Source organism: Anser anser, assembly GCF_964211835.1.
Source record: "Anser anser genome assembly, chromosome: 1".
Classification (NCBI taxonomy): domain Eukaryota; kingdom Metazoa; phylum Chordata; class Aves; order Anseriformes; family Anatidae; genus Anser; species Anser anser.
This window is the reverse complement of record NC_139720.1, coordinates 138,926,759-138,950,826: the sequence shown is the minus strand read 5'-3', so window position 1 is coordinate 138,950,826 and position 24,068 is coordinate 138,926,759. Positions and strand designations below refer to the sequence as shown.

At 39.8% G+C, this 24,068-nt stretch overlaps 1 long non-coding RNA gene across 1 annotated transcript; it reads left to right on the top strand.

Moving 5' to 3' along the window:
• The first annotated feature begins 1,654 nt into the window (after positions 1-1,654).
• Positions 1,655-21,677, top strand: LOC310892800. The gene is made up of 3 exons (XR_014578462.1): positions 1,655-1,712; positions 2,841-2,903; positions 20,966-21,677. It is a non-coding gene; the product is annotated as an uncharacterized lncRNA (long non-coding RNA).
• Positions 21,678-24,068: the final 2,391 nt, after the last annotated feature.

Here is a 24,068-nt window from a genome sequence, read left to right as displayed (position 1 = left end):
TGAAGATGATTTAATCCATTGTTGCTTTGGGGTTGTACTTCACAACCAGCGGGACAGTTTTCCAAAATGGAGCCACCAGTCCTTTCGAAATAATGAGATACCCAGTGCTGTTACTTGACAAAACTTTTGGGAATTGAAATGAAGCATTACAATAGTTCAGGATATCAGGCGACTTGAAATGATTCAAGAAGCTAAGTTTCTTTCTTGAAAAACATTTAAAAACATATTAAAAGGCTTCGGTAAGCCAGCATTGAAATCGCGGGTACATATGGGAAACAGATCTGGTTTTCCCCCCGTTTTGTGCTTGTTCATATGAGCACTCTCAGGAAGATGCCTGCTTTTTCCCTCAGTGGCTGCTTCTCACATGTTCTAACCTACATAAATTCTTAATGTTTTACTATACTTTTTGCAATGGAGATGTTATTGGTTAGGTAATAAGAAAAAGCCCCAGTTCTACTGTGTAATGTGCATTTTTTGCACCTTATGAGAATATTGAATAGACTTCATTATTTTTTTCAATACAAGTCTGAATTCTACCATTTGATTACCTGAACCAAAAGCATTTCAATATGCCATCCATCACCCTGACCAGTGTAAAATGCTGAATATTCAGATTAAATTGGAACTTTTTTTCTATGAATAAGGAATTTGATTCAATTCTATAATATACAGTGTCTCTGGGGAGAGGAAATTGAGCTGAAGGTCGCTGAAGGCAAGTGAGAAAATTGTATTATCCAAATACAAAATTCTTTTTCTTATCATCAAAACCTGAAATACAGCCATGGGGAATAAGGGGGTCAAGAGAGAATTCAATTAGAGATGAAAATGGAAAAGGTGCATTTTTCAACTTACCTTTCATTTTTCCAAACAAGTGGCAGCAGTGAGCTGTATGAGGACAATGAAATATTTGTCAAGCAGTTTGAACTTTTTTTTTTTTTAATAGAATTCAGAAAACATTCTCAATCAGTTATAAAGAGATGGTAAAACTCCATACGAACATGGAATGTCCAATTCTTTATAACCTTAACCATTTCAGCTTTAGGTTGTTCATCAATGGTGCAAGGTAGAGAATGAGTATCTAATTGTAACAATTTATGTGCATAGAATTGTATGGTGAAGGAAGAAACATTCTCAAATGCTCATAATTAGTTTCCCCTGTAATTTTCTGCAGTTTTCCATCTCTGACTTATAATGCTAAATGATTAATGTTCAAAATAATTGTAGAAGCATGGTACTGTCATGCCATAAAATGCTTGCTTTTCTCTTCATTTATTTTAGTGTAGGTACCAAGAACTTGTAAACCAGACCCTTTCGAATGTGGCCACCTCTGAAATGTTAACAATTGCAAATGCAGGCCATGGTTTAGCAAAGAGCTGCCATGCTTTCTCCTTTTTAAACTGCATGTATGGTGTCGCTATGCTGGCATGCCTGCGTCAGCAGGACAGCTTTCCTGCTGTTAAAGGCATTTGAGCTAACTCTAGGGCTAATTTTAGAGGAAAGAAGATTTCCAGTGAGATCCTGGAATGCTCATACAGCAATCTTCTAAACTTGCTGTGTAAATTACAGAGTACTTTATGCGTGTACCTCTACATAGCTTCCGGAGTAATTAGCCTGTGTCTATTCTTTTCAGTTTTATTTGCAGTTGTTTCCTGACCATTTGTTCTTTCAGAGACAAAATAACTGTGGTATTCACAGAGATCTTTCTGTGCTTGGTAAGTATTCAATTTTAATAGTTTATCATTTCGTAATCGCTTATAGTCTCTCTCATTAGGATAGACAGTACCATATATAACCCAGCTTCCAAATACATTTTAATTCTTAGGGGCATAGGTTTGACATTGCAGATATCAGTTCTGAGTTTGGGTTGGATCCAACATCAGTTGGAAGGTGGTGAAACTTCTCTCATGTTCTGTGAAAAGTAATTTGAAAATGTTGTTGTCCTCAAAGCCCGATGCAGTCATGCCCGTGGTATCACCTGTAAAGAAAATCTTCAAAGTTTACTGCAGTTTAATAACCTGAATCCAAACATTGCCTTTTTGCTACATTTGTAATACTGTGTAATTATTAAATGTGTGATATATTGACTCTGCAGCTATTCTTTCTGTCAACAAATTAGCCTCTTAAAAAAACTGAAATGAACAAACACAACCTGCATTCTCTTGACAGAGGAGCCCTGGTGCAAATGTTGGCTGTGCAGATGTGAAATTTGGCCTTTTGCTGCTTTGAGAGCACTTGTGTTCGGTACGGTCAGGGAACAGAAGCAAGGAGCTGCTGGTCAGCAAATCACTGAATGCCTGAAGGGCAGAGAAGGGAGAATGCAGGGAGATGAATCATGTACCCCAAAATCCTGTGGTCCTTCAGAACGTATGGCCTGAGCCTTTCCCAAAACAGCCTTTTCTTGTGCCATAGGACAAAAATCCCAATTCTTGGAGTGTTTTTGTAAAAAAATTGCATTTCAATTTTGTTGGCTTGTTTAATTTAAAGTATAATGTGTTGTGCTACAGACACTGTAGTGAATTTATTTCTGTGAGAATTCACTTCCTCTACTTTTTTGAAGATTTTACTGTGAACCCAACTATATTTTTAAGTGCCAAAATACCTTTGTAATCCCAGTGCCTAATGGATTCACTGGCTTTCAGCAGAAGTGAAAGGGCTCTTCTGTTCAGATTGGATTGCAAGATTGGAGTCTTTGCAAAGTAAAATTCCTACTAGATGGATCAGGAATGTCTCCATGTTACTTATATAGAGATTTGAATATATATTTTTGAAGAGTGACAAGTTTTATATTTCAGAACTAATGAAATAACACTTACTTTAATTTTCTTTTCAACCTATCACAGGGACAAGAATTTCATCAACAGTTGCTGTATTTTTCAAAGTGAAGGAAAAAGGACATTAGATAGGTAAGATTATTCAGTCTGGTTTTATTTGAATCTACTGAACTTCCTTCTATTTGACAAAATGTAAAATTAATGTTTTTGGAATCTAGGGACTTCTATAACCTAAGAAAATTAAAAAATAAAGGGAGTTTTACTGAACTGAAATGAAATAGGCTGTTAGAAGAAAATCAGCCTCTGGTAAAGAGAAGGCAAGAAAAATTATAAAGAGAAATCACATTGACAGAAACCTCAAACATTATGGAAACAAGTAGGTCAAAAGAGTTGTTCAAAACAATATACCTTTGGAGTATATATTATCAAAAGCACCATTAATTCTTTAGGCAGAAGGACACCTAAGATCAAACAGATGCAAATTTATAGCTAACTGTTAAACAACTGCTTGGGTGGTGGGAACAAAAGGAAATAAATACAGTGCTGAAAATAAAACCAGGTGATTATTAGAATTAAAAGAAATTATAGCAAAATAATATAAAATAAATGTCAAATAAAATAAATGCCTTTAATATTTGAAAGCAAACTAAACCTAAGTGTTTGAAAATACAGTTCTATGGGGTAGACCTCCTGCAGAAGTTTTATGATTAAATACTAAAATCTGGGAAAGGGAATTAAAAACAATGTAAACCGTCTGGACTGTAAATAAGAATATTAATTTTTGTAACCAACTTTGTAAGAGAATGGAGGGACTGTGGACTTCTGGAGCATGCAATAAAATAGAGGTTAGGCAGTAAAACAATAGTTGTGGAGAGGCAAACATCAAGCCGAAATACATATACATTGCAAATGTGTCAAGATATAAGAGAACTCCATCTCATCACTTCAGAGGCTTCACTTTAAGAACAGAGGGGCCAGAAGATGTAGGCATCAAAGAAGAACAAATGTTATACCAGAGACCTGAGGGTGACTTGCCCTGCGTGTCTTTTGTAAGATGCTGGAGATCCATAGCTCAGGTGAAATCAATGGGAGTTGAGGCCAGGTACCAGCTCAGACATGTAAGGCCAAACCAATGATGTAGATGGCCGTAGATAAACAATAAAGGGCACGTGGACATGTGTGGATTTTTTTAGCTTAATGTAGGTAAATCACTTTAATGGTAAAACACTGCTTGGAAGTGCAGCCTGATGACTGTTCTGTGTTAACATGAAGGAAATGTGTTGTCTAGGTGAGGGACTGACCTACTTAATTAAATACTTCTGGGAAGACTTCTTAAATATCAAAACCCTTTTCCACACAGTGTTAGGATTATGAGATCAATCATTCAAGAGCCGGGAGTTCCCAGTGGTTAAAGTATTTGTACATACAGCTCTATTGTATTTTACTGCGGAGAAAATACTACACAAGTGGAGCAGTAGACAAAGTACTGTGTTAGAGCAACATGGCCATGAGGAATTGCTTGTCCTTGAGGTCCTGGGCTGGCATCATTAGAGTCAAATTGCAGGAAGGCTTGCATGCTGGTGAATGGAGAGTGCACTTTTTACTACTCTGTGTCATGGACAGCAGCCCAGTGGATGAGCCAGGCTATTTGGAGTGGTTTCAACTCTGACCTTCTCCCTCTGTGTCTGTACCACCCCAGGAGAAGTGGGGGAATGGTGGAAAAAAAGTCACTGTCCCCCTCTATGCTCAACTCATGAAAAATGAGCATCAAATGCTTAACAGTATGGGACTGCCCTTCCTAATGCTGGTCTTAAATTTGCTGCCATTTTACCAAGATATAAAGAAAAGTCCACAAAGAGTGGAAGATACATTTTTGGAGATGTAAACCTGGAGGGAGCTCCCTTGAGTAAGTTTTTCATGGTTGTACCAGCACACGCATCATTTTTTTTCCTTTGAAGTTTTCAACTTGAATGACTTCTAAACACTGTTTGTTTTGTGGGCCATGGTATGGTATGCTGACCTAAGGATCCATTCCAGATTCCATTTATGTTGCTAGAGGAGTCCTCTCCGACTGTAAGGAAGCATGACCTTAGCCAGCAGCATGCACCTCAGGTATAAGGGAAGATCCTACCCATGTCAGCAACACAATTTCTAAACAGCCAAATGTGAAATGGTGTCAAGTGTAACAGACCACGTGGTGGAAGAAGGGTCTGCACAGTGAACTGTGGTTTAAAATGTACTCTAGCAGGAATGAGTACTTCAGTTACCTCTGCTATTTTGGATCAAAATCTCAGTGAGATGTTGAACACCTTGAGCCCTTGTTGAACCCTTGTTGAACTTGAACCCTTGTTGAAAGGTTGTTGAACCCTTGATGAACTCAGTGAAACTTAATGTTGCAACAACCAGGATGCTGCTGTAGCAGGGCAAATACAGATTCAGATGTAGTAGAAGTCAGTTTTCTTCAGGAAAATGTAATTAGAAGAAATACAGGCAGAAACTGCTAGAACTGTGTAACATATCCCATGGGGCTGTTTCTTCCATTTGAGAGAAATTTGCAGAATGAACCCCCCCTCCCTCCAACATTTTCCTTCTCCGTTTTTATAACTACAATATGAGGGAAGCATCTTAACATGAATATGACTGGGTTTCTCTTATGTATAAGCGTAAAACGTTTATTTTCAGCTGCAGAGCCGTTACTGCAACAGTAAACAAGAAACGAGTGATCAATTTTAAATTGGTGAACAGGGAAGAATTCCAGTGGGTAGAATAAGTTATGCTGAAGTTATTTGGTGAGAGCAGATTAGGCAAAATCCAACACTTGTCTTCATTGAGCTTTTCTAACGAAAAGTAGACTCACAGAGCCTTGTTTATTAGCTTTTTTTTATTATTAGCAACAAATTGCGTACTGTGGTATGCATATTGATAGTTAAATCTGTACTTGTTCTCCCCCATGCATGAATATATACACATGTACTAATTGCTTTACATACAGAAGCAGTCAGCTGAAAAGCCCAGAGAGAGTCTGGCTGCAGCAGAGCTTTTCCTGTTTACTTTGTTGTCAGTTGGATCATAGACTTATTAAAATGCAGCTATAAACTGGTAAAATTCTCCAGCCTTTACTCAAGCAAGATTTGTCCAAGAGGATTCTCTGCGTTAGGTGCAGTGTGCAATGAAAAGCTTGCAATCGGGAAGAAATAAATACATATGAAAAGATAAATTCGATCATATAATTGGATTACACGAGTGTATTACATAATAGTCTTTTTTTAGAAAAGATACTAGATTGGTAGACATAGTATTTTCATAATTATTTCTTTTGGTACCTGGGTCTTACCAGGAGAGAAGAAACATCCCTTTTCTTCTTTTTTGCTTCAGAAGCAGAAACTCTTCTTTACACCATACCATTTATTTACCACATATATGGCTCCTGAAGACACAACTCATGGAGAATATATACCATATGCATGATGATAGACTCGTCAGCCTTGCCTGACTGGGATGGAGATTCCTGACTGGAGAATGTGAAAGTTAAAAATTAAGCAGTATCTGAAGACTCTTGAGTTCTGAAGTCCAAATGATTCTGTACAGGGCAGGACTTCTGAAGTGTCTGAAGCATGAAGCTGTGTCAATGGAGGCTCAGGGTGGATGTTAAGGAAAGGTTCTTCAGCAAGAGGGTGGTTGAGCACTGGAACAGCCTCCCCAGGGCAGTGCTCACAGCACCGAGCCTGCTGGAGTTCAAGAAGCGTTTGGACAAAGCTCCCAGACATAGGGTATGATTTTTAGGTGGTCCTGTGTGAGCCAGGAGCTGGACTCAATGATCCTTGCGAGTCCCTTCCAACCCAACATATTCTGTGATTCTATGATTCTAGGTGTCCTCTCCGGACAGAAAAAGTACTGCTAGTGTGAAAAACTAAGTCTAAACTAAGATTAAATCTGTTCTTGGGGGTCCGTGGTCAACTACAAAGGCTCACTATGGACAAGTTACTGCTAGACGTAGAAAGGAGAAACCTATTAAGTTTTGGGAAACTTTTTTTATTCTCTAGTGGCCATGCTGCTGTCTGCTGAAGAAAGAAGATGAAAATTATATTGCTAGAGACCGTGTGCAGGAATTCCTCAGTGGTAGTTGTGCACAGTTCACTAACTAATGTCTCTCTTCCTGCAGTCCCCAGAGGCTGAAACAGTTAGTTGAATGAGCTTTTATCTGAACAGGGCATAAAACACCCTTCAGCTGGTATGCTTCTGAAATAATTTTAAGTGTTTTGCTTAAAAATACATGGCTGTGAATATTGAACTCCGTAGATAATTCCTTCATGGATGAATAAGAAAGCTTCAGATTCATCTGTTCTAGATAAGCCAGGAATATGTAAAGGATCTGTGCATGTGGTACCCACTCTTTGCACTGAAGAAACAAGACAAAGTGCTTCTAGCCCTATGAAGGGAGGGAAGTGCTAGTCCTTGTCAAGAGTCTGAAGGCATCCCAGGTGAATTTTGTTTCAAAAGTAAATACGAAAACTCTTTCAATTTCCTATGAATCCTCACTTCCTAAGACAGACTTGTATTAACCTCTCATGCAACCTTGACCTCAGTTGCAAGCAGCTCTTCCAAAATGTTCGTCTAAGGAAAGAAAAATCTAAAGATTCTCTCATTACTGCTGCTGCAGATAGAAGATCCTTTCTCTTTCCTGCATCCTAGGAGCTCATCTAACTGCTATGTATCTAGTCCTACCTTTTGGGAAATGGTAACAATGTGAACCTGCAAAAAATAAAGGAAAGGGAAAAGATTTTTGCGTTTTTTCTTTCTGACACCTGCACACATCAGAGGCTGTGCATGTACTGTGTCTCCAGTACTGCCACTGCAGTGACTGCAGGTCATGTTTGGAGTGATAAGCTTCATCATCAGCACTATAGAATTCTTAAATATTTACTGGGAATGTTGGACCTGCTGTTTCTGCAGTGAAGCTTATAAATTGCATTATGAACAATCAGGAGAAGACATGCAAGTGTATTTATTCGTATGTGTAAATTAATCTAAATAGGTGCATGTCCATGTTATCTATTCAATGCAGGAAGAATCGCCTCTCTCCTTGCTATCAAAAGCAATGCATCAGATAGGCACCTCTGTTTCTCAGATGGTAATAACATAATGATATACTCTCTCATTATATAAGAAGAGATGTGTTTCTCTGTCTCCTTGTATGCTTTGGTACTTTCTTCATTCACATAAAATTGTAATCTCCAAATCGTGAGAGACTTTTTGTGTTATTTGGGATGGGCTAGGCAGAGAGAAAAACAGCCATTTCAATCTATTGCTTTTGTTATTTCTTCTTCTAGCAGAAACTTCAGCCCTCTAGCTGCTCGTGAGGTAGTAACCTATGTGTAACAGTTACGTCTGACTGAGCATGCCTCTGGTTTTTGCTGTTCTTTTTGAGATAGCCTAAGAAGCAATACATTTATGGTAAGTCAAGTAAATGGTGTGTCAGAGGCACATAAAACTGTCTTATACAAGCATTCATAAAAGACTTTTCTTGTGGTAAAAAATGGCATCTATTTTTCTTACAGTGGAATATACCTTATTCTGAAGATCTAAATAAGACCCATGACTGTGCAGAGGGAAGATTTTTGAATGCTACAAACAAACAGAAGTCTGCACTGTTATTTTTCTCCCGAAGTGCAGTGCTGACTGAGTGGTCTACTGAAATGAATTTTTCCTTTAATTTTGCACTTTTTCATAATATAACTGTACAAGGGAACGTGACAATATTCTTGCATCATAACTGCTTCCCCTAATGTAATGCATATGAACTATAGTTTATAAAAATACCATGAAACAAGAGGTCTAGAGTTCAGCAAAAGTAAGATCAGTATTTATGTGGAAGGATTGTTGTCATTCTGTGTCGTTTATTGTAGCTGGTGGCAGCCTAGAAGTTTATTGCATTCGTTCTCCCTGTTCTGCAATACTGACAAGTCAGCCTGATCCTGTACCCTTAGAGTAAGTGCAAATTTAGAAAATGTGTCTGCATTGTGGCAAATGAAGGCAGCCAGAGCTGAGAAAAGTGAACCTGTGTTTTATTTAGCACATCTTTAAAATGACATTCTGTTGTCTGTGTGGTAGCGTCTATGAACCAATGATCTTGATGTTTTTAATTAGTTTCATGTAAACAGTCTTGATAAACAGAAATGCTGCACATGGAATAGGTCAATAAACTGTATACAAGAGGCTGTTGTTATGAATAGTGGGTGTTCTTGGTATAAGCTGGTTTCATTTGCACTGACATTTGTGGTAGAAACAGAAGTGTGTCCATACTTCTAAATTTCCACTTCAAAACCTGTTCTTAGTGAAATAATAACATGCAAAACTCAAATAACACATCTGATTTTTGTGATCTCAGTCCATCTGTTTTATCACAGAAGAAGATAATATGCCCTCCCCCCTCCACCCCTCCCTCCTTCTTCCAACTGCATTGTGCTGTAGGCCAGAATAAAAATGTTAAGTGTGACTCTAAATAGGTTCTCAGCATTTTGGCTGGCTTCTTCCAGGACTAGGAGAAAGAGCTGACATTCACTGGGAAACTAGGAATCTTCCAGTGTGTCAGAGCTCTCATTGCCATGGTGTTTTTAGTTGTTGGTTAGTTGTTTAATTTTTAGTTGTTGTTTAGTTGTTTAATTTTTGAGTAGGGATGTTGTTACATAAATGTTTGTCTTACAAACCGGGGATGAATTTTGTCATTCCTTGTACAAGTTAGCATAATGTTTAGCAAAAGTGATTCTGTATTTGTGGGGAAGGAAGAATACTTTTTCCTGACCACTTGATCTAAGGAAAGCGGAGATGTGCATTACAGCTTTTCAGCACTGTGCATCTTAGCATGAGGCCCTGGAAGGTAGGTAAGAGGGCAAAGGGGAAAAGAACCAGTCAAAGATATATGACAAATTAATAAACCACATGTCTGTGTCTCCAGAAGTTATTGGGAGGCCAACACCCCCACCTATGTAATGCTATTACTAGGTATTGATTCCTGTGACAGTGAAAATGACAGAGGAATAGTTCACAGAAAATGAGGACAGCCAGAAAATAACATGTTTAAAAGCAGCATTGTGCTGATAGAGGGAGGAGGAAAATCCAGCTGCTAAAGTCTATATCCTTAAATGTAGCAGAAGTTTATACTTTCCTTTCTCACATATACATTGCACATAGCAAATACCATATCAAGTCTTCTTTTTTCCTCATTTGAACCCCATGGGAAGGGTCTTTGTGAGTAGGCTAAGTGCTTTGCTGAAGGTACGAGGCAGAGAAGCTGAAAAATCAGTGTTTGATATAAAGGAGCAGGCGTCAAACAGGACTCGGAGGCTGGCGTAACTCCGATGGCTGACACTGGGAAGTACGGAGTGACCCCTGGCTTAGGACAAGCCAGTGCAGCAGTAATGTAAGAAAGGGGGACATATTGATTAAATTCACAAAACTTGTGTTTGTAACTTTAGCGCTGTGTGCACAGAGGTATCTGACCGCTACCTGAGCTCCCCATGAGCCAGTTTTTCTCTTGTTGCCAACACCATGCTTCCAGACATATCGACAGCCTGCAGAGGGAACAAACACCTCTCCAGAGCCCACTTAATGGGCACCGGCTCAGCAAAAATAGTCTCCCGTTGGTCCCAAAATGCAGCATTCCCAGATTTGGAATGCACTGCTGCCTCTGGGTGTGATGTAGATGACTTTTTTACACCTGACATCTCTCATTGTCCTTGTTTGCCTTTGCAAATTATCCCCTGCTTATTCATACCATGTCAGACCATAGGCCTGTTATTCATCGGGCTTCTACATTTTCTGTCCTATTTACCTGCTGCTTCTGATAGGAGCATGCATCTGTTTGGTTTGGGTCTCCAAGGGCTGTGGCTAATGGCACTTCTGCGTCATTGAGCCAGTTGTCCTCATTTGCTGGAAACACTCCTTCTCACGCTTCTGTTTCTCCTCATAGAAATGTGCATATATTTCATAGGTAGTTGAGTACAATTAACCCTGGGTCATATACGGGACTTCATTTTTCTGGTTCCCTTTTTCAGACGTATCTTCAGCAGGGATAATTTGATGCTTTCATTTTTACATATTTTTCCTCCTAATCTTGTACACCCATGTATGCCACATTTAAACTTAAAAAAAAAAAAGGAATAGCATGCAAGAGATGACCAGATAACATACATTTCTATACTGCAGCTGTGCATACCTGGTAGTCTTGATATTCAATTTCAGTAAATAGATTTTCTGTTGGAAACTGCAGTCAGGGGATACTTCAGTGAAACGAATTCTTTTGCAACAGCTGCAAACCTAAAAAAAAATAAAAATCCTAATAATAAATAATTGGGGTGACCTTGAGAAGTATTCTCACATTTTAGTTAAATGTTTATCTCTTTTTTTTTTTTTCCTCTTCAACTGTCATGTAGCAGAGGAATGAAAATTCAATAGATTATAAACCATTCCACAGAGAACAAAATGTTTGAGCAGCTGAGTTACATTTTCCTCCAGTCCTTTCTGCTGCACTTCTGTGAGGGTGGTTTTCTCTCATTTTCCACACAGAGAAAAAGTGATTTTGCCAGCTTCTGTGGGCCTGATTCTGCTCCAAGCAAACTTGTGCATCTTCTCTGGAGCTCATATGGTCTGAATCAGGCACGGCAGGGACTGCAGGGTTAGGAAGAAGCAGCCTCCTCTTCCTGTTTCTGAGCAAAAGATGAATGAGTGTGGTACAAGATGAAAGGCAGTGGTGAGTCTAATGTAATTAGTTTACAGGGAAACCTCCACGCAAACAAATTTTATTTGTCTCCCAGCTACAAAAGAAATTCATTTGTTTTAGACTTCCTGACAGATTCAAATGCGTCAAAACAGTAGGGTCACAAAGGTGGTCGTTTTGCATTGACAACTGTGTTTTTAGTGGCACACTGTTTTCAATCAGTGGATTTCAAACAGGTTTTGTACTGAAGTTTGGGGTGGTGTTGGACCCAATTTTCAGGACGAGTTGCGGTGTGTGAACAGATTTATATGGCTGATCAGTAGCTGGAAGCAAAGCCATTAATGCTTGAGCATCTCTGGATGTTATCTGGGAAACTGGAAAAGCAGTTAACTGCTTGGAGAGACATTTAGAGGAAGAAAATAAAATCAAATGTGAAATAAAGGCTTAGGGAAGTTAGTAATATGAGGGCAGAAGACTGGAGATATGCTTGAAGAGGAAGTTGCAGTAGAAAGGGATAATACTGATCAGAGGATAGGAGAATTAAGCTGAATAAAGTTGAAATCAGTCAGAGAACCCCAAACCCTTCATCTTTAAAGTGATTTCTTTATCTAGGTCACAGGGTGCAAATGCTAGGCCTTTTTTGTTATCTATATTACCAAGAAACGCATTCATTTAAATTTGGCCAAGCTAAAGATGTGCTAATTAAATGAAAGCCTTAAGCCAGCTTGGCAGAGTGAGGCTTGGTCTTACATCTCTCTTTCAGATGAGAATCTAATGTTCTCTTGCAAAGGCCAGCTGCCAGAAAGGTGATGCTTCTCAGGGAAAACGTTAGGACATTTAAATAGGTTATCTGTGAAAATGGTAGCATCATTTATAAGGACAAGGAGTGAAGCTGGTTATGTTGTTGCTGTTTGTGCATCAAAATGCAAAATTCGGACTGGACAATGATATCGCATAAAATTTCTAGCAAGTATTGATTAGCAGCAAGGTGAAAGGGAAAAGCCAGGCTGGCAGTCGAGTTGGATACACCTATTCATAAATGGTGTTTGTGTAAAGGTTAGTGATAAGAAATTCATACATCTTTATCTTGCTTATTCATGGTTGAATGTGCGTGCAACTACAGATTGTTCCATAGGCTAGTACTGTTAAAAGAAATAGTGTTTTACCTGTGCACTTTAGGTTTCAGTAAGGTGTGAATATTAAAGCTTCAAGGGCAATTTAAAATAAGTTTTTCTTTGGAGATACTAATTATCCAGATTTGAGATGCATCTCATTTATAAAAATATGTATATTCTCAGTGCTTTAACTACACTGTTCATAGAAATTTGCATTTATAGCATACAAGTGGTACCTGAAATCTTGAATACTTTGCTCACATTTCTCACTTCGAAAGCATTTCATTTGAGAAGTTATCTTAAAACATTAATACAACTGGTGAGCTCATTGTAGCAACTTTACTTAGTCTCCATAACATATATAAATGTTTTTACTCTTAGGCTTTTTTTTTTTAAATTTGGATGTTATGGTACATTACACTCAGCTATCTAGGTCAAATCATATTAGTTATTTATATTTAATAGGTTTAAAAAGAGTTTGAGCATTTGGTACGTACATTTTTCCACAGGTAATGAGCAGAGTGGCTATGCAGAGACCTGATGGGTCTGATGGTTGTCATGGCGCTCGGTGTCAAGGAACTGAGCTATTCCAGCCCCACGATGGGGGAATTAAAAATGAAAATGAGAAAGATTAGGTCACTTAATGTTGATTTTTCTTACGGTTTCTACTTCCTCTGAGAAAAACAAATGCAATATTTTTAATGAGAAAAAAAACAACCTCTTGGATACACTTGTTATTTGGAGATGTCAGCATTTTGTGTGACAGCTTATTTCTAGCTTGACTGTGTTTCTGTTTATAAGCCATCATTAGAGGTTTACAATGGAACGAGATGATGTTCCAGGTGATTTGTGTGTACTGCCTATAGCGATACCCCTTAGAAACTAGCCAAATTTAACTCGGATATGTAAATAAGATTACTTCAATACACTATAATATTCAGGAAGGTTGATGTGCAAGGTGCCTTAACAGTTTTGTGAGGGTAACCGCTCTCCCTAGCCTGTCACCTCGCCTATTTCTTCCTCTCTGTCTGCCTGGCCCCTTCTCTGGCTTCCCTCAGCCCAGCCCAACCCAGCCGAAGCATCTCCAGAAAGTCACCCAGGAGCTGCATGTCTCTGGCATCCGGTGGCGTGTGCAGAATGTGAGGGGCTCCAGCCCACCTTGGCCTGCCCAGGCCTTGGCCAAGGGCGCAGCTTAAACTGGGCACACTCTGTGCACTGCGTTTTCCCACCCCTCATTTATTACCTGCAGTCTGAGGAACCGTAGCCAATTTTCACTAATTGTTAATGATCTCTCTAGAGGCACTCCTGGGATTATTGCTCAGGGAAAGAGAGTGGTGGGCTCATATCAACAGTGGACTGCAGTGACGAAGTGTGGAGATCTGGCTATTTGCAGGTCACAGCCCCTGTAGAAGCCGTTGTCCTCATAGAATACATTTTTTTTTTTTCTTATTTGTGACCGTTTGCCAAAGAATAAGTTGTACCTAACCATAGCAGCTACACTGAGAGCCCAGAGGCCTACCAGCTGGCAATTGAGTGCCACTCCAGAAGGACCTCCATCTTGCACAGGCTCTCTGTTGTGTCTGCCAGCCCTGGACACGTAATTTGGATACCCTGCTGCCCAGAACAGCATTACTCACATATGTGTAGGTTCTGAATTGTTGTCTTGATGTCAGATTGTGGTACAAATAAAGAAGAAATGGTCTAGTCCAGGAGTGATCAAACTTTTCAATGTTTTCATATGGCTGCGAGCTGCCTGTCCCTTTCTACTCCTGTCCCCACCCTGTCTTTCCCAGAGGATGCTCCTGCTCGTACTTCTCATCTCCCAGCACACTGGACTGCTGCCTGTCTTAGGACCCCCCAGACCTACCTGTCTTAGGACCCCCCAGACCATACGTCTTTCCCCACACTGTCACTGTAGATACCTTGGGCCTCCTTCCTCTCAGCTTCCCCGGGCACTGGGAATTTTCTACTTCCTCTCCATGACCTCTCTATGTCTTTGTGCTACAGGATCTGTGTCCTTCAAGATTGCCAGGTTGATGTCATCTTACAGTCGTGCTGTTTCTTTCTACCTCTGCTCCTCCGGGAACTGCATGCAGAGGATTGGGTCTTACCAAGTGCTTGCAGTCCCATACTGGGAGAAAGGTGGCCATGCTGAGCAGGAAATGTAAAGCTTCCACTGAGTCCTGAGAGGATATGAATGCTACATGTCTTTCCAGAAGTGACAGCTATTTTAAGTGATAATTTTGGTGTTCCACCCTGTGGAGCAAGACGGTTCAGAAGCAAGCTGTAGATATTCAGGCAGAAGATGGTGGAGTAGGTGGATGTAAGGTTTCACACACTAACAGAGGTCTTACATTCTTCCATCTTAGTCAGTAGACTCTGCATATTTAATAGCCCATGGACAGTGAATTAGGGTCAGAGAATATGGAAACTGGAATAACAGTGGTTTGACTGCAATACTTGTATAGCCTCAATCTGCTCTGTAGCTCAAGAGCATAAAAAAGTTAAGTGGTAACAAATGTTCCTTGTTAATTTGACTCACCTCCAAATTACCAGCAGCATGATCCTGCAGGATTTCCCTTTTCCCAAGGTGCATTTGCAAATGTGTATTCACATTTACTGGATAGAATTCAGTGACAAGAATTATCTGAAATGAAATTATGAAGTGCACTGCTTGGATCAGTCAATTGCAGAAGGGAAACAGATTAGGCAGAGAACAATCTATCCAGGATGCTGCCAGGCCATGCTGCAGAAAAATGACAATCTATATTCATTAAAGATATTTAATAATTTTCTAAAAAAAATGTAAAAAATATTTCAAGTCAGGAAATATGAACTTTATTATTGATTAAGCATTTGAAAAGGGATTTTTCTCAATAAAGGAAAACATATTTTCTATTCTCTCTCTCTTGTGTTTTCATTAAGCAATTTAATATGTCTGAATCTTACTTTATGTTGTATTTCCTCTTTATTACTTTATATTACATCTCTGTGTTCATAGATTGAATGATATAATGCCTAGCTAGAAAGAAAATATGCTTTCTGTTCAAACAGGTATAATAATTTCAGGCCAACTTTACTCTTTTTATTGGGAAAAAAGTTATTAAAAAGCCTGTAAGATGTGTTTGTTTTCTTTTTGATCAAAGGCTTTGGTACTCAGATTTTTCTTTTTCGTATTTATTGGGAAATAAAAAAAGTGCCCTGTCTGTTTTGTAAAAAACATGTGTTGCCCTATTAAAGTCAATGGGAAATTTGCTTCTAACTTTGATGAGGGTACGATCAGACCCTACGTTAATAGCAGAGAGTGGTATTCAGCTTGGTGTAAAGGAAAAGATGTGATGGCATTTCACATACCTGCCAGTCTTTCTTGCTTGGTTTTGCTAAGCAGCCAGTAGCAATGCGTCCTGAAGGCCAACGAGAAAATGAACATGTCGGTGCTGAGGAACACAGAATTTCTAAAGAAAACAAACTTTCAGGTGTCTTTCCTCATCTTTTCCTTGCAGGGGTAGTGCTCTGATAATGACCATTTTTAAAAAGATGCATGTGCTATGAGAAAATGTTCTTTAAGTCAGCCTGAGGCAAATAAAACACATGAAGGAAAATTCCCTTTGCTTTAGAATCCTCTCTGTTGGGCCGTGCATTGTACAGTGGGGGCAGCCTGGGTGTTGACACGTCTTGCTTTTGACATCTTGCAGCAGCAGCAGCTGTGTATGTGTTTCCTCAGACATCTCCAACAGTTCAAGCATCTACCTCATCAAGTCCGTGGGGGACAAGCCTTAGAGTTAACGAAGATGAGCTTCCATTGATTTGTTTGGGATTTGGCCTGCCATAGACCATAACCAACGATGGAAGGTTTGCTTCTGGGAGATGTCCCTTCATAAGAAACGGAGCAGCTGAAGATCAGGGCTACTTCACATTTCAAATTAGCAAGCTCTGTTTGTACCTACTTCTTTGGAAGTACAATACAGAACTCTGTCTTTTGATCAAAATGCTTTCCTCTAATCTATCTAAAATCAAGGACTTTTTATGTTAAAAAACCACCTGTGTGTCATAATAACAGCCAGAACCCAGCAAGCACATGCACAGACCCGGTGGCATCTAGCAGTGACAAACTTTAAAGCTGCAAATACCCCATGGGCAGCAGCAGGGATACAAAAAGAGCTGTAGTATGTAAACTAATTCTCAGTCTTCTGTGATATCCTCAGAAAAATCATGGGAGGTTGTAAGCGCACTTTAAGTATTTGAAGAAAAAGTTGGCCATGCTGACATGCAGTGAAAGGTTCTGAATATTTAGCAGAGAATTCAACTGTGATTTTGTTATAGATTTCAACAGGAACAAAATTCACAGCTTTAAAATTAAGCTTATATGACTATTGCCAAGGGTATAGCCTTAGAAAATAAAACTCTTATCAAAAAATTCAGTTCCCTGCTAGACATATGTATTACTGGTTTGGGAACCTGAGCATATTCCCTCATCCAGAAACAGGTTCCCACATTTAATGAGGTATTAACAAAAGCAACAACTGCTAGTCAGACTTACGGGTTTTTATGTTAAACATCTTTTATAGAGTTAAGTGTTTACAGAGTTAAGTACATTTTATTTCTGTAAGAAGATAGGATGATAGAAGATATTCTCTGAATGTTTCAGCAAGGACCAGAAAAATCTGGAACTAGTTTTAATAGAAAAATGAATAAAAAAGAAATATAGATTAGGATTGAAAAGGAAATTCATGCTTCTTCTGACCTCTTTTCTAGTAAAAATTCAGGTAGTGAAATATTCACTTGTTTTTGTATGGGTAAAGAAAGCCACTGCTGTTCAGCTAAGCAGATAAGCCTGTACTGGGGTCCTGTTTAAGTTTGTGAGGTGTCATTGCTACATTTGAATTAAAAAAATGAAGCTATGTACACCATTACCCTCAGCCACTCTTATTATTTAAATTATTTAACTAATAACATCCCCCCAAATATATATGTACTTTTGCCTAAAAGTTTTTTTCCCTTATTTGCTTACTATCCCTAACTGGAAAACTGTGGAATAGATGGTCCTTGAGCTATGAAACCAGCTCTTAAATCGCCGTCTCTAGCAGCCACTTTGCTCTCCAGGGACAGAAGGTAGATCCCCCAGGTGACCCGAATTTTCTGTGGTCTCTCCCTTGAGTGTGTGTGCTTGTGCATGCAGTCACACCCTCTCCTGGCACTCATGGCTGTAGCTGAATCGAGTTCACACCAGCAGATTTACCCCCTCACGCTTTTGATATGTTATGGTGATCACTTGCACTCTAAGAGAGGCTGTAGGATATATGCTGAGCTTCTTCTCTATTTTCAGAAGATGGTTTCATGATAAAAGTGCTTGGGTGGTAAAGGCAGCACTGCCCAGCTCTCCCACAGGCAATTGCTGCATCACTGGGCATGTAATTTATCTCTGCGAGTGCCAGCGTCCCATCGTTGAGATGGCAGTGGCGTTTTTCTTCTAAGATAAATTTCTTGGTGACTCCAAGATGCTCCAGCAGCAGTGCACGGGCTGGAGCCTCAGCGCTCACTGCTGCAGCCTCAGCGGAGCGCTGGGCACGGTGCCTGCCTGGGACTGCTCCCAGGAGGCATGTTGGATTTGGCCACCTTGCTGGGGGGCAGAAAGAGAGCTTAACGGTGGGGATGGGAGAGAGAATAGTGCCTGGGATGTTTCATTTGGGAGCGTCTGGCGGGGCAGATGAAAGGATTTCCATAGTCCTAGGAGCACTGCGAGCAAGGCCAGAGGTTTTTGTTATGGAAAAGAATCCACACGTACACTAGGTAAACACATTCCTTTGGGTTTTTATAGGTTAAGAGCAAAATGCTTCTATTTTTTTTTTTTTTTTAAACAGAAGATGAAACCTGTGGGAGTCGGTAGGTGCCCAGTGTCTTCTCTCCCGGCTTGTTGGCGAACCCAGGGCTCCGCAGCCGGATCCGGCCGCCCCCTCCCGGGCTGCCACATCCCCTTAACACCGCTCGAAGCACTCGGTGCCACCTAGCGGGCGAGAAACAGAAAGGAGACGTGGAGACTTGCTGCGCTAACACCTTGCTGGTGGCTTCCTCCCGGTCATTGATGCCGCAAAGCTTGGAAGAGGTCCCCCAGCACAAATCAGGCACAAATACAGAAATACCTGCTTCTGTGCAAGTCGCTTCGTGCTGCCGATAACGGCCCGTGCCAGCGGCTGAAAGCTTGGTTGTGGAAACTCATTGAATTTCCTCGTACAGAAAGCAAAATGCATGAACTTGCGCAGGTCACACAAGAAACCTTCCTCCACCAGAAAAGAAATCATGAGCTGCACCGTGGGTACAAAGACATTTCTTTTAATTATTTTCTGCAGTTCAACACAATTATTTTTGAAGGAAATGCTACTGAGGGGCAACTGTGAGCTGGAACAGTTTAGAAATGCATACGAAGACACTAGAAAAATCACTTGATTAGTTGGAGGAATGGAAATAACCACAACAACCAAACTCCTATAATCCATGGTGGGATAAAAATACACCTAAATCTCTCCTTTCTCAGTTAATAAGGCGACAATGACATTACAGGACAGCCTTGTCAGAGATGAACTGATAAGTAAATGACAATCCATACTGGTAAATTAATATTCTTGACACAAGATGATTTCATCACAATCCTAGTAAAACCCAAGTAGACGGGTGAAAAAACTGAAGCACAGAGAGTTGAGTGATGTACTCAAGGTCATTGAGGAAACGTTGTCAAAACTGGCAGTCAAATTTAGGAAGACAAGTCCTTCCTAATCGTCTCAAACTACTAAGCCACCTCCACACAGCTAAGAAGCTATGGGTTTCCTTGCAAATAGTTACAATGGATTTGAAGATTTTGATTAAAAAAAAAAAAAAACACCAAAAAAACAACGAACAAAACACAATACCAAGACCAGCTTGTTTGAGGCAATTCAGTGCGTTTAATTATCAGGTTGTTTAACCCTTTCTAATCCCTCCTATGTGAAAGGGAGTTCAATTTGTAAACAAAATTATCTTTTCAAGTAGAAAATTTTAGTGTTTTATTTGGAAGATGAGGACACAAGATGTTGATGTTTCTGAAATAAAATGTTTCATTAAAAAATGTCAAGAAGTATTTTAGCATTTTTGACATTTTTTACTCATTTTGTTTTGGCTAAAACCATCTGTAAGAACTGATTTGATTCAGCAAATATTCTGACTCCTTAGAAAAGCAATTTGGCAAATTCTCTGTTCCGTGATACAGTTTTCACCAGATCTATGGCTCATGCTTATTTCGTATATTTAACAGAAGTTAACCACAAGTCTACACAAGCTAACCCTTGTGCTTTCATTAAGTTATGTCTTTCTTAAAGCCTTAGATCCTTGGAGCAAAGTGTCTATGCAAGACTCCCTGTTTTCATCAACAAAAGTAAAACAAATTGTTAAGTCTTGTGGTTGTAGGAACAACTTAAAAATGTGATGTAAGTGGAACCAATTGGATTAATAGACTCTAAAAAACAGAAGGCAAATACCCCATGTCAAGACTGAAGATCTGAATACTGGTTTGGCTATAAAATTAATTTCTGGAGGTGCATGAACAAGTTTGGGGTTCGGCTTAATACAATTGAATGGCTGAGCTGGACTTTGTGAAGCTGGGGTTTGCTTTGCTGAGCTGGACTTCAACTAAGGCATGAACTTACCCCCAAAAAACAGAGGCAATGTAACACTCATCAAAGAAAAATCAAATAATTTGCCCCGTAAAGGCTTTTAACTGGCTTCACAGGTGTATGAAGGTCCCTTCGTGTGGTACCTTTGCACCAGCAGGTGTAACCCTAGGCGGTCAGTCCGGCGGACCATTGCCATTAGAGGCACGTGACCGGAGAGAGGGTATAACTGAGGCATGAAATTACTACTGACAGCTATGAATATTAAAATGTTCTGTATACTCTCTGTCATGTCTTCTTCTTGAAATAATTTTCACAGATGCTTTACTAACATATGTTGTGTAATACACCTTTCCAAGAAAGTTTATAAATGTAAACACAAACACACACTTGTGCACACACACCCCTCTGTGTTCTTACATACATATATGAGTATTATTGTTGGTATTATGTTATGGTGGTTTCTTCTATACTCCCCCCGGCACACTAGCTTATTAATTTGATTTCTGTAGTTCTAAGTTCTTAATTTTATGATCTTTGGCCGTTATTCAAGAAGGTACTTAAGGAAAATGTTAAGTAAAGTTTCTGCAGAGATATACTAGAGTGTGATTTTTAGGTAAAAGGAAAAGAGGTAAGAAAAAAGAGACTCTTACTCAGCATTTTATGTCACTGTGGCTTAACAAATGCCTCAGTTGTATATACAAATAACCCTGTTTTTTTCAGAGACACCACGACAGCAAGGCTGGAACTGCCTGAATGCTGCAAGGTAAGGACTTGGCAAAAATTTCATTGTATTCAGCTTGCATTTGACAAAGACTGGGTGCCTCTTTTTATACTGTTTGTGGTTTGTCAATGATGTTGGATTTATTAATGTGTGGGTTTGGGGATAAGTAACGTGTGTAATGCAATATTAATATGAACAGTTGTTATTCTCAATTATCTATTTGTACCTTTTTCTCTCGTTAAATTTTGTCATCTAATCAAGGAGTAGAAATGTCTGTGTATTGATCTAAGGTAAGAATCACCCAGTGTAAATAACAAATGTCAAATATTCAAAAATAAATGATCCAAGAAAACCACCTCCTATTCGTCCAAGCTATTTGCAGCAGCTTCTGATGAATAAAGATGTCAGGATGAATAAGTTGGTTGGTAATAAAGGAAATATGCTTAATGTATTGGGTGCTTTATTTTTAATGAAAACCTCAGCCATGTATTCTGGAGGAGACAATATCATTTTTGTGACCATTAGAAGGTACGTAACTGTGGAACATATTATTTGACTAGATGGGCCTGGCTCAAAATGCTCACCTTGCTCAGAAAGTTCAAAACAAGCTGCTGGCTCTGAAGTATGGACAAACCACTGTAAAAATCCTGAACAGCAAACGTGGCCCCAGGAAAGCTCTAATCACAGGCAGGGTCCATCACTAGTTAGTAAGAAACTGTTGAGATCCACTCATTATATGTGCTTAGCTAAAGTCTGGAAATGTATTCTTTATCAAATTTATTCAATCCCTCTGGTGGATCACTAGGGAAAGAGTGATCTTATGCTGAGCGCTAGCCATACGGATCTAAATATGCACCAAGCATTCACTTGAAGGATATATAGCTAAGTAATGTGATGGGAAACTTTCTGCAATCTGAATAGGGAAAAAAACAAAGCAGTAACATGAGATTCATGGCCATACCAGTTTGCGACTCCTAAATGTTATATGTCTCATCAGGTAGAAAGTGCTTTCCGTATTACTTTCATTAGCAGAGTGACAACATATAGCAGAGAAAGGGAAAGTCCAGCAGCAACACGGGGCACCTACCCTGCCCCGTCAATGTGAGATGTAGTAGTCAACAGGTCTTGCTCTCTGGAAGGGGGTATCCTAAAGAGGGTTTTAAGGAGAAAATAGGTACATAGGTAATGTGCAGGCCTCAAATCCTCTCTGATCTTACAGTGTCCAATATTGATTGAGTGGAAGGTATAGGAGGGATCAGCTCAGTTGCTTGCACCAAGGTCTCTAATACCACTTGAAACAATAGTGGGTAGCCAAAATATCTGCACAAGGCTGGCAGATGTCCCAGGGGTGACAGGTCCTATGGGAGATGTGCAATTTGGAGGGACAGCTAGAGGCTGGGGCAGATACCCTGAGATATCTCAAGCAGCACAAGGTGGGCACCTGACCTTGTGCTCCTATGAATGCCTGCAGGACTGTGACGGACTGAAAATCATCTGCTGCTGGGTGGCTGGAGCACAGCACTGGGAGACAAGAGATGTGGAAGGCTAGGGGAGAATTGGGACCTTCTTTTCTTCCTGGACTAGTATCCCAACTCCTGCCTTACTGCCCAGTTGCTCCTCTTCCTGTCCTGAGACAGACAAAAGCAGTACCTGTTGCAGCGTGGAGAGGAATGGCAGAGGTGGTGAAGCGCATGGACTATGAATCCTCATCTGACATTGATGTTTCCCTGGGGCCTTAGTGGTCTTAGCATGAGCAGTCAGGATTTTTATTAAACACCCTTCCTCCCAGCTTTTCCTATCAGTTAATTTCAATAACACTGTGGTCCAGATGGCTGCTGAGAATCCTGTTTGAAGCAGCCAGCTCTTTTTCATGCATTTCAGGGCAAAATTAGGTATGAACTGCAGATTTTGTCTCACAAACCTGATGTCCATGCACGAATTTCAGTGCTGGGTCACACTGCAGGTTCGCATAGCTCCATAGCCTTTCCAGAAAGTAAAGGAACTGGAAAAGACTTGATCACATCTCAGTTTGAGACTGCTGATGCAACTGTTGTATTCACATAAACTAAGGATGTCAATTCTAAATATATAGGGCTAGTGTTCTCATAAATATCACTGTGGTTCTGTCTCACCTGTGCCATTAGTAATTTTCTCATAACTAAGATACTTCTGTTCAAGATCATTCATTCTTGTAAGAGAGGTTGTCTAAACGAAGACAACCAATCTTAATATACCAGCATTTAGCTGTGGGAACATTATTTTTGAGCTGGTTTGTGCCAGGCTCAGCCCCCTAAGTGCTATTTAGTCTCTTGTGGCTGGCTGTAGGCTGCCACCTGTACCTACTCAAACAAAAACTCTAGGCTGGGGAACTTAGGCAGAAGTTAGACTATGGAAATCTGTGCTGGATGCAAGACTGCATTCCTTGTTCTCCTATTTCTTGCTTTAAACTGTGTCAGACTTACTTTCAGTTGTCAATTTTAATAATCTCTGTAAATGAGGTGAATTATAAAGTAAATTGGCACAATTAAAGACAAAGAGTCGTGTAGGTAAGGCATTAAATCAGGTTCAGGAATGTAAATTGAATGTTGAGCTCTATCATGGGCTTTCAGTGTAATTTGAGGCTTCAGCTTAACATGGGTAAAACTGGAATGCATTTGTCCCACCCATTTTGTTTGTAAATTCTTTGAGACAGTGTTTGTCATGTCACGAACCGGAGACTTTGTCCAGCATCAGGCACATTTCCAGTTTTCCTCTGAAGCTCTGTAAAGCAGTGCAAGTATATAAATCTGATTCAGTTTTTCAAAAATACCTCAAACCTATTGAAATAGACTTTTATTTTTTTTTTTTGTCAACAACGAGAAAGAGTTCTTGAGTTAAGTTATTGTACTGAAGCAGGGGAACCAGAACCCTCCAACTTTAAAATCTTGAAGACTCATTGGTCCCATGGCACATTTTCCCTGCCCTTCTCAGTCAGTACAGAAAAGAGGCACTACGTTCTTAAGACATTTCTTCATTGGCCTTGCTTTTTGGGTTGGCCCTAGAGCACCGGGGTTTGGATGGGGGAAACTGTCTTTTTAGCATGCGAGATTTTCAGCTTTTAAA